The following is an 11,372-nucleotide window of genomic DNA, read 5'->3' on the forward strand; positions in this document are numbered from 1 at the left end:
ACCCTCACTTGCACACTTTCTGTCACATCCCTACACAGAGACACAAACTCTTTTCACCCTTTGATTGCACACACCAGGGCCTGCATATCTGTTCTGACATGAGGGTATTGTTAGGAGAAGGTGGTTAAAAGATAGCAGAGAGCAAGGGAGGAAAGAAACAGCCAGACAGAGAGACAGACAAAGTAAAAAGAGAGAATGAGGCACTGTAACAAGTTATATTGCAGAGAGGTATGCCATATCTTTTCACATCTTCACCATAGCTTCATCGGAGGGAAAAACAGAAAAAAATGTTTTCCCAAGGTAATTTTCCCAGATGCTTCAGAGCAAATGGTATTTTCTAAGTAAGAACAAGTGAATTAAAGGAAAACAAATACAACAACAGTAGCATCCGTGTTGTAAACAATAATCTGTTTCTGTGTCCCAGCAGAGCTGCGCCCTGCACCTCCCTTGTGCCTGCTTTGACTGTGGCCATTTGAAAACAAACAAATCTATTTTGCTTCTTGCGTATTTCTGTGGCCCGCTGGGATGAGCTAGACTGCTGTGCATTTTTTTTCTAATGTTGCTTGCACATATCTGCTTCCTGTCTTTCTTCCACTTTACTCCACACACAGCAGCATAGGTACACTTACCTACATGTTTATTATGATAACAAGTAGATATTCCTGTCACCATGCACTGAAAACAATGATGTCTACATGCGTCAAGGCAACAGCAATGTTGGCTCGTACTGTATATTTATGGATTCGGTTCTTAATTGGCTCCTTGTGGGCGGGGGAGGGACAATCAGCATCTTTCTCCTTACAAACTCCTCCCAAAGATTTATATTTGGGAATTTGGTGTGTGAATATTGTGGAAAGTAATGTGTCTCTCTTTTATAATTTCTCTACTAATGTGCACTGAACTGAACTCTGATATATGTTAACAGTTGCTTGCTTGCTGAGCACAAACTATTTTCAGTCCTCATTATATTTATGTATCTGGTCTCCCTTCACTTGACTCATTTAATTCGAAATTTCTTTGAAAACTCATGATTATTATTTGGTTAACTTTTAGTGTACATTAAAGAAACACAGGCATGGGACAAATTAAAGGAAAAATTTGAACCCTTGAGAAGATCCAAAAGGAGATCTTTTTCGGTCATTATATCAGGTCATCTGGCTCCACTTCAATTTTGGATCCTTCTCTGTCACACCAACGTTCTGCATGTCCACCTTCACTACATCCATCCATCTTCTATATGGTATATATATATATATATATATATATATATATATATATATATATATATATATATATATATATCTTCTTCTCCTGCCTGGCAGCTCCATGTTCAACATCCTTAGTCCAATGTATCCACTGTCCCTCTTCTGCACATGTCCAAACCATCTCAGGCTTACCTGTCTAACTTTATCTCCAAACAGTTCAACCTGAGCTGTCCCTTTAATATTCTAATCTTGTCCATCCTGGTCACTCCCAGTGAACATCTTAACATCTTCAACTTCAGCTCTGCCAACTGTCTTTTTATCAGTGCCACCATCTACAGACCATACATCAAAGCAAGTCTCAGTTTCATCTTGCAAATCTTTGTTTTGATTCATTGCTAACCTTCTGTCAGAAATCACCTCTGTCACTCTTCTTCACCAACAAGTCTCTTGTGCTCGGTCGATTGTTTTAGATGGCTGACCTTAGATATTTAAACTCATCCACCTTCACTATCTCTGTTTCTTGCAGGTTGAATGTTACACTCACAGCTTCCATGATTTCCAGAGCTATGCTGCAGACTACTATCTGATTCTGCCTAACTACATTCTCCCCCAACAGCAGTTTGCAGTCTTCTTTCTCTTTCATATTTCACCTTCTGCATAAGATGTTGTCCACCTGGGTGCACCTTCCTCCACTTATACATCACCCCGATGTTCTTCCCTCTTCTTGGAGTATGTGCTCACTGCAGCCGTTTCCATCTTTTTTTGCAAAAATTCACTACCATTTGTCCTTCTGCTTTTATCTCCCTAACACCATAACTACCCAACACCTACATGTGCATGGAAGTCTGCTCTAAACACCACGCTCTCTCCCCTGGCGGCACTCTTTACTACTTCATCCAACTTGCTCCTGCTTTTCTTTTGACATCCAGCTTGTGTAGGATACATGCTGACAATACTCAACATCACACCTTCAGTTTCCAACTTCAAACTCATGATCCTGTCTGACACTTCTTCACCTCTTGAACACCATTCACATAGTCTTCCTACAAGATTCCTACTCGATTTCTCTTGCTGTCTACATCACAGTAGAACAGTTTGAATCCACCTCCAATGCTCCTGACCTTGCTTCCCTTTCACCTAGTCTCCTGCACACATTTTCTAACAGTATATACAGTGGCTTGCAAAAGTAATTGGCCCCCTTGAACTTTCCCACATTTTGTCACATTACAGCCACAAACATGAATCAATTTTATTGGATTTCCACATGAAAGACCAATACAAAGTGGTGTACACGTGAGAAGTGGAACGAAAATCATACATGATTCCAAACATTTTTTTACAAATAAATAACTGCAAAGTGGGGTGTGCGTAATTATTCAGCCCCCTTTGGTCTGAGTGCAGTCAGTTGCCCATAGACATTGCCTGTTGAGTGCTAATGACTAAATAGAGTGCACCTGTGTGTAATCGAATGTCAGTACAAATACAGCTGCTCTGTGACGGCCTCAGAAGTTGTCTAAGAGAATATTGGGAGCAACAACACCATGAGGTCCAAAGAACACACCAGACAGGTCAGGGATAAAGTTATTGAGAAATTTAAAGCAGGCTTAGGCTACAAAAAGATTTCCCAAGCCTTGAACATCCCACGGAGCACTGCTCAAGCGATCATTCAGAAATGGAAGCAGTATGGCACAACTGTAAACCTACCAAGACAAGGCCGTCCACCTAAACTCACAGGCCGAACAAGGAGAGCGCTGATCAGAAATGCAGCCAAGAGGCCCATGGTGACTCTGGACGAGCTGCAGAGATCTACAGCTCAGGTGGGGGAATCTGTCCATTGGACAACTGTTATTCGTGCATTGCACAAAGTTGGCCTTTATGGAAGAGTGGCAAGAAGAAAGCCACTGTTAACAGAAAACCATAAGAAGTCCCGTTTGCAGTTTGCCACAAGCCATGTGGGGGACACAGCAAACATGTGGAAGAAGGTGCTCTGGTCAGATGAGACCAAAATGGAACTTTGTGGCCAAAATGCAAAACGCTATGTGTGGCGGAAAACTAACACTGCACATCACTCTGAACACACCATCCCCACTGTCAAATATGGTGGTGGCAGCATCATGCTCTGGGGGTGCTTCTCTTCAGCAGGGGCAGGGAAGCTGGTCAGAGTTGATGGGAAGATGGATGGAGCCAAATACAGGGCAATCTTAGAAGAAAACCTCTTGGAGTCTGCAAAAGACTTGAGACTGGGGCGGAGGTTCACGTTCCAGCAGGACAACGACCCTAAACATAAAGCCAGGGCAACAATGGAATGGTTTAAAACAAAACATATCCATGTGTTAGAATGGCCCAGTCAAAGTCCAGATCTAAATCCAATCGAGAACCTGTGGCAAGATCTGAAAACTGCTGTTCACAAACGCTGTCCATCTAATCTGACTGAGCTGGAGCTGTTTTGCAAAGAAGAATGGGCAAGGATTTCAGTCTCTAGATGTGCAAAGCTGGTAGAGACATACCCTAAAAGACTGGCAGCTGTAATTGCAGAAAAAGGTGGTTCTACAAAGTATTGACTCAGGGGGCTGAATAATTACGCACACCCCACTTTGCAGTTATTTATTTGTAAAAAATGTTTGGAATCATGTATGATTTTCGTTCCACTTCTCACGTGTACACCACTTTGTATTGGTCTTTCACGTGGAATTCCAATAAAATTGATTCATGTTTGTGCTGTAATGTGACAAAATGTTCAAGGAGGCCGAATACTTTTGCAAGCCACTGTATAAACAGATCAGCTCTCTGTACATAGTATCCATATTGCAGTCAATGAGTATTGATAATGAGTCCGAAACACATTTTTGTGCAGGAAAAGAACATTTGCATGAACATATTTGTAAATGAGGCCCAATATAGCTACCTATTGTTTTCAATCATACTGTATTACTGAACTCACTCCGCTTACTATAGTAATCCCTACATTTAAAGCTCCTACTCTCACCTCCACACTCCTACCCTTTCCTCTCTCTTGTTGCCTCGGAACATACCTTGCTCTTCTGAGCTTCCTTTGTCTTTGGCCAAATGTAGCACAGTGCTTTGTAGGCCAACAACACTGGAGATGGTTGTTGTTAACCTGGGCATCTACTGATCTGGAGATCCATTTGTTGGCTCTATAGTAAAGTAGTTTGCAGCTTTGTATATCAAGTAATATGTTGCTGGTTCAATTCTTGGAAGAGAGACACATTATTTTGGGTTTGTGTCAGTGAGGGAATTTTTTGTAAAATTCTTGTGAAGCTACCAGCTGTGGTGAATAGAAAGGACCTGAGAGTAACTTTCCTATTCCTGATAATCCACATTTTCTATTTGGTAAAGATCTTACTCCAGATTCACTTCCTTACACAATCCTGCTAATACAGCCAGGCTTGGAAGTGACACTAGGAGTTCACTGACTTGTGCACCCCGACACCCAGTGTTGCTTGTCCGATCTGCACACAGACTGAAACGTTGATAAGTAGGATTGCACAGTTGTTTTGTGAGAGTTACACAAGCACCAGTCTGAAAATCTGGCATTGTCAGGCCACCAGTTGCTACATATCAAAGCATTTCTAAGTGCTTGCTGCCTTTATCAATAAAATATAACAATTTAGAGACAGTCTGGATTTGCTTTCATTTTTCTGGAAAGCAGCGGCACTTTTATGCATAACCAACATCTCTTATCAGTGCTCATACATTTCACAGCAACTCTCATTCTCACAGGTTTGATTGTTGAAGCGTCTAATCATCCCACAGCGATGGAAAAATTAGGAACAGTTGTTGAAAAAACGATCTGGCTTGGCTGTGGGATGTGTGGTTTATGATTTAGACACCTGTTTGTTTTCTATAAATTTAATGCAGTGACACTGAAATTAGTAGACGCTATAATTATTACTTTACTGTGCCAACTATCCACCAGAGCATAGTATGCAGTTATCTAAATTGCCGTCTGAAAGACAAATCATTAGTGTTACTGCAAATAGGGACAGTAGATAAAAAGCTAATAAACACATTACACTTTAATTGCTGTTTGATCTCACTTCTGGCCAAAGTTCTTAACCAGGAAAGAAGCAACGGTTCTTTCCTGTCAAGATATTAGAATTACCGACAGTGCAGACACACATACTTAATTATGTGCAGGCTTTGTGACTTCTCGTGATATTTGATATAACGCTGAATTCTTAAAGTGCTTGAAATAATGCCGAGTCAGATTCAAAACCGTTAATTAATGTCAGTGGTTTGAGCTTTTTTTTAATAGCACCACAGCATGCTTTGTGTTTTAATTATCTAATCTAAAATGTGCCATCAGCAGTTTGTACTGCAACATAGAAATCAATACACTGGATAAAAGGGAAGTTACTATTCCTGCTTCAGCTGAGTGGTTTGTATTTATATCCTAGCCACACCAGATGGAGATTGAGATAGGCTGACAGTGATGAATCGTGTGACTAGTCTCACAAATTACCTGACAAGTTTTCATTGTTCACTGTGACGCTTCAGAAACCTCATTCACCATTCTTCATTAGTTTTAGTGTGGGTTGTCAAAGCAGAACAAGGTGTTAGAATGACCAGTAGGAACTGGATTAAAGCAGGAGGCTGAGGAGAGAGATGGATGATACTGTAGACCAAGCAGGTGTTTATTCAGCCAGAAGTTAATTGACAGCAAAAATGCAAGAGACAAATAAAACTTGTTGACCAGAGGTGGGATAAGCTCCTTAAAGTCAGCCACAGAATAGTCCTTAAGCCCTCCCATTGTACAGCCTAAAATCATTCAAAAAACTATAAGCAGATTACATATGCTTATTTAAATTTATATTTATTTATTCTCAATTGAAAACTTAGTTTTTTCTCTCTTTTAAATCTTACCTTAATTTTAATGCATGCTTCAAGCCCTTTTTAATCAAACACATAGTGCTGGCTCGAATTTTTAAATCTGTTTTAGAGACACTGCAGCACACTGAAGGGACTTGTCAAGATGACAAAAAAGCTGCAACTAAAAGTTAACATTTAAAAATTCTAATTATGCAGAAATTGAACCCGAAAAAGGTTAAACCCATAAACATGCCAAACCACTGTGTGCTTCTTTCACAGAACAGCAAACAGCCAACCAAAGCACAAATCAAAACAAAGCGCACAATATCAAATAAAATAGTAAATAACTGATAAAAGCAATTTAATCTATATGTTTGTGCTGTCATTTCTTAGCACTTATAATATTTACAAATGACCACAGGGCGTTCAGTGTTTTCTGTTTCCTTTAGTCATGTGAGGGACTTGTAGAGTGTTCAGATTTGAGGGGCGATAGATGGCGTGTTACAGAAAAGTAGTTTACATTTTTTCATTATACGCAGAGATGGCCTTTTCTAAACTGAACTGAAACTGGCTTCTTGCTCAATCTATGGACATCATCTGATGTTAAAGTGCTACTTCAGCTGAATTACCGGCAGCTCATATTCAAGATGAACTTCCGTCTGCTCCTGTGTGTTCACTGGAGTGCTGTTACCCACAAGCACAACTGTTTGTGAGTAAAAGTTTCCCATGGGCTGTTAAATCAAGAGCACCCAGCTGTCTGAGGACCTTAAGGAACAGTTAGAAGCCCACAAACATGCCTTTGTGTGTGGTTAGAGTTTCTTCTTGGAACTCTAATTTCAACTTTGTAGCAGAAAACGTGCAATACAGCCTAAAACTTCAACCGCTTTTATTCATCTATTTTTTTTTTTCTGGAGAAGGACCCCTTGTCAATTATGCATTTGTGCTGAGGCATTTTAGGATTAATAATCCCATTACTCTTTGGAACATGTTGGAAGTTCTAATAACTTCTTATTTTTAAGAAAATCTATGTCGATCCAACATGGCAATAAATTTAAGTAGTGATGCAATTCTGGAGGTTTTAAACAAGTCTGGAACTTTGTAGAGATTATTGAGCATAGATAGAGTGTATAAAAAACCCCTAGCAACAACAACAACTGCAAAAGCATGCAAAAGCATCCCTCTTATCCTGGTGCCATCATTCATAGTTTAGGACCAGACTGTCTCTTTTATGTGCCATGAAGTATTTTAAGCAACAACAAGGATTTGCTCAATATATTCTTTAACCTTTAAATAAAGTGGTTTAAATCCTCTGGATATTTTTGCTATGATTTATGTAAATCCTTGTGATCATGTCACCTCTTTCTAATATGAAGCTGCACCATTTCAAAACACTCTTACAAGTGGAAACAAGAAAAATTCAGGGCAAGTGTTTTTTATTTCCCTTGCCTCGCTTGCTCTGTTTTCCTTTTAGCTTTTTTTCTCTTCTCCCTTTCTCTTGAGGAACTTAAAGAACTCGCACCTTATTGTGTCTCTAAAGTGTGTGAGAGAGAAAGCGAGAGCATGTGTATATATGTGATGGGAGGGTCGGTGTGTGTTCTGGCTGGTGCGGCATTCGATAGAGGTTGTGTGTAATCCCTATTGTTGCTGAAATGCCACCACTGTTATTAGGAAAGATTTATGTGCTGTGCCCAGGGACGGAGTCAGAATGCCAGCTCGTGTTTGTGTGTGCGGTGTGTGTGTTATTAATACAGCACACAAGGGAATAGAGTCACAATGCCACAATGCATTCATGTTTATGAGTCACTGTCAAAAGGCTGTCAGACATTTTCATATCAATAACTGATTGATGGAAGTGAACAGCACACAGCACACTTTATCCATTTGATAATCTTTGCATTTTCAGCAGACAAAATAATTGAAAGTATTGCAGGCATCAAACCATATGATACGAATGAGTTGAAACCACTTTATTCTCTACAGGGTTGCAATTGTTCCCTCAGTATTTCAAGTCATGCAAAGGCTGCTTGTCCAAATTACGGTTCTGCTGCATGATTGTAATGAAGCACTCTTACAAGCCAACCAAAAGTATTACCATGCTGCTGGTGAAAGAGATGAAAAGATGCAAGTACAGGCACTAGACAGGAACCAGACGGCCTAACGTAAGCCTGGAAAAAAAAAAATCAATAAATGATTTAGCATTAAGATACAGGCTTGACTAATTTCACTTTTGCTACAAAGCCTGTCTCCTGTCTCTTAATGCATCGCCTTCTCTGCTTCCTTCTGTTATTATGTGTTTCAAAAAAATTAACAGTAAAGTCAGATCAATCATTTTGCCAATCAAAATGCTTTTTCCTAATTAGCTTTATATTTTTGCTACAAATGTCTGCAAATGATTGATGAACATTGCCTTTCCTTGAAGGTGGATTACTGTCAATTGAACTCAAGTTTACCCCTTGTGTCTTCTGTTTGTCCCATAATCAAGCACCGATTCCCAGAGGAAGCCTGTCTATTGCATAAAAACGTGTCATATCAAGAAACAAGTGAAATTATTTATGATGCAAAATCTATCATTAAAATCAAATCTGTGGTCTACACTGACAATAATTGTGACCTTTGATTTTAGTTTGATTTGTCCTTGCAGTATTATGCACATATAAATAAAGCAAAACAAAATCAGCACTGTGATTTACCACTGATGAATAGTAAAGACAAAAGTCACTATGTGTGTATTTTTCCGTGAGAGATGATTTTGACTGTCCTCCGAGATTGCTCAGTCTAGATTTTAATCTGTGTCTCCATTTACTAGTCTGATTGCCATCACAGCATGATAAACTAATATATGCATCTAAACACAGTTAGATGCTACCTTTTAATCATGAGCCACACATGTGTAGAGAAGCTCAATATCAGTGATGGCTGCTAGATGAAGAGAAACAATGCTAAAGGAGGGGTTACTCTGGCCTGTTCATAAGGTCTTCTGATATGTGGGACAGCCCCTCTCCTACCCCTGTATGTCACTTGCCATTCATTTTATTCATTCCTTCTGGCTGTGTGCGCGTGTGTGTGTCTGTCTGCCCTTGTATGTTAATGTGCATCTGAATCACATGGGCTCGTGTGTATTCAAATGGCTGTCAGGTCATATATAGAGTTCACTGAAGGATGCCACCAATGAATAAACTGCACCAATGTCATCCTGAAACCTTCAAAAAGGAGAGAAGATGAGAGGACGGCATGCTGGGGAAAAATGAGGGCAAAAGGAAACATGTGAGCCTGACAAGAAAGGAGAGGAAGAGGGGATGAGTGGCAGAAGATAAAATGGGACACAAAGACAGCCAAGGCTAAGGAGTTAACAATGATTTCAACAAACTACTGGCCGGAAGGAACACTTATTTAGATACACTGCTGTCTTTTGCCCTATATGTTTTGTATTCCAGTTTGATCTTGTCTGCCCATGGTCAGTCTCCGCCTCTCGTTTTCCCCCTCACTCCAATTATTACTCAGACAATCTTTCCTTCTCGGCAGCCATGTCACATTTTTTAACCTTACAGTCACTGGATCTTTTGCTCTTCCCTTCACCTCCCTGCACACTTGTTCCCAGCATTATCTCTGCAGTGATACCGCATCAATACAACTATGTGCTGCATCAAGGCTTCAGCTGGTTGAGTAGCTTCAGGCTTGTCAGCCGTAGAAATAGGTCTTCTTGATCAAATAATTCCTCGGCTGACCCTTGGGTTTGACCACCAGTGCCCACACTTTTGATTATTTATGCTAGAAATGAACACTGACACTTATATACTTCTTCCCTAGAGAGACTTTAGGCTTATTTGTTTTTAGTTGTTTGGGTCGACTGAGTGGCAAGTTATGGAATATTATGGGAATATTTATATCTTTCTTTCAACTTAAATTTTAATTCTAATGAATGTAGAGCTTGAACATACATTATGTCATTTGGAACACAAATGTTACTCTTTGCCTAAATAGAAAACCATGTCTAATCAGGGGTTTAAATGGTTGCAGTGGTGTAGAGTCGGGAAAAATCATGTAGAAATAAGTCACATAATTTCTATTGTGTGCTTCAGTGGATTTTCTGTGTGCAGGCTGTGATCAGTTGACCTGTGTTGCTTTTGTGGATTTCCACAACTGAATTCAATAAGAAATAAGATGTCGTATAAGCTATCACAGCTTATTTTCAGCTATAGCAATATAAAGCAATATAAAACTAGCGAAATGATGGAATGCTGTGGAACACCACAGCCTGCTCGACACCTGTCCAACCTTACCACAGTACTGTAAACAAACCAGCGGAACCTGCATTAAACTGCCTAGTATTTTAATGCACACTTTCTCCAGTACAAAAATAAGTACTGTACACAGAAAAATATACTTTAGCAATACATCAAATATCTTCAATACCTGTTCAAAAAACTCTAAAGTGAATACATTTAACATATTTAAACTTTACATACTTAAAGTTTTAAAAATAATCTTTTTTCTTCTGGTTTGTCTTTCTTACATCTTTGAAGTTATCTTAGTCTTTTCTATTCCTGGGAAATAACAGCCACTGTGCTTTTAGCTAGCAGGCACATTGTGTGACAAATTGCACCGAAGCAGTTTGTGTGTTGACTAACATTTGGTGATCTGTTAGAAATATTGCATTTGAAATGACCTGACATGTTACAATGTTACTCCCTTTATACTCGCTGCTCTTCTGTAGTGCTAGTTATATACTGATGTAAGCAACTATAGCTTATTAACACCTGCACCAAAAACGTTATTCCCAATTGTTCCCACTGACTTTAACCCATGACTACCATGCTATAAATGATCCATAGATTATATAACTGTTGCCTTTTTCATCTTTTATGTGCTATTTTTCCCTCTCCATTTAGGTTCAAATAGGGTTGATGTTGAAAGGCGTATACAGATGCACAAAACAAGTCAGAAAAGGAGATATTTTATTTGACCTATGAGCAATCATTCTACATAACCGAAACAGAGGGATTAGATACACTCAGTCAGATAGGTCCATCTCTTTTATCTTCTCTTTGATGTCCTCCCTTTCCCTTTTAATCTAACACTGCAATTTATTTTATCTTTGTCTTTGTGGATTTGTATGTTTTGTCTTTCTGTATTTGTTGTAGGTTTTTGCACAGCATTTGCATAGAAAAGCAAGATTTGTCATTTTGACTCTCCAAGATGTCTTAGAAACTCATTGATACACATACAAGAAGTGAGTAAAACTGCATAAAATCTCAGAGTATTTACTCACTGTGTGGGTAAATGGAGTTAACTGGGGACTCAAGTTGCTCAAGGCTTTGTGTGCAACCCATCATTTGA

Source organism: Perissodus microlepis, chromosome 14 (assembly GCF_051167445.1).
Source record: "Perissodus microlepis isolate ML-2025 ecotype Zambia chromosome 14, ASM5116744v1, whole genome shotgun sequence".
Taxonomy (NCBI): Eukaryota; Metazoa; Chordata; class Actinopteri; order Cichliformes; family Cichlidae; genus Perissodus; species Perissodus microlepis.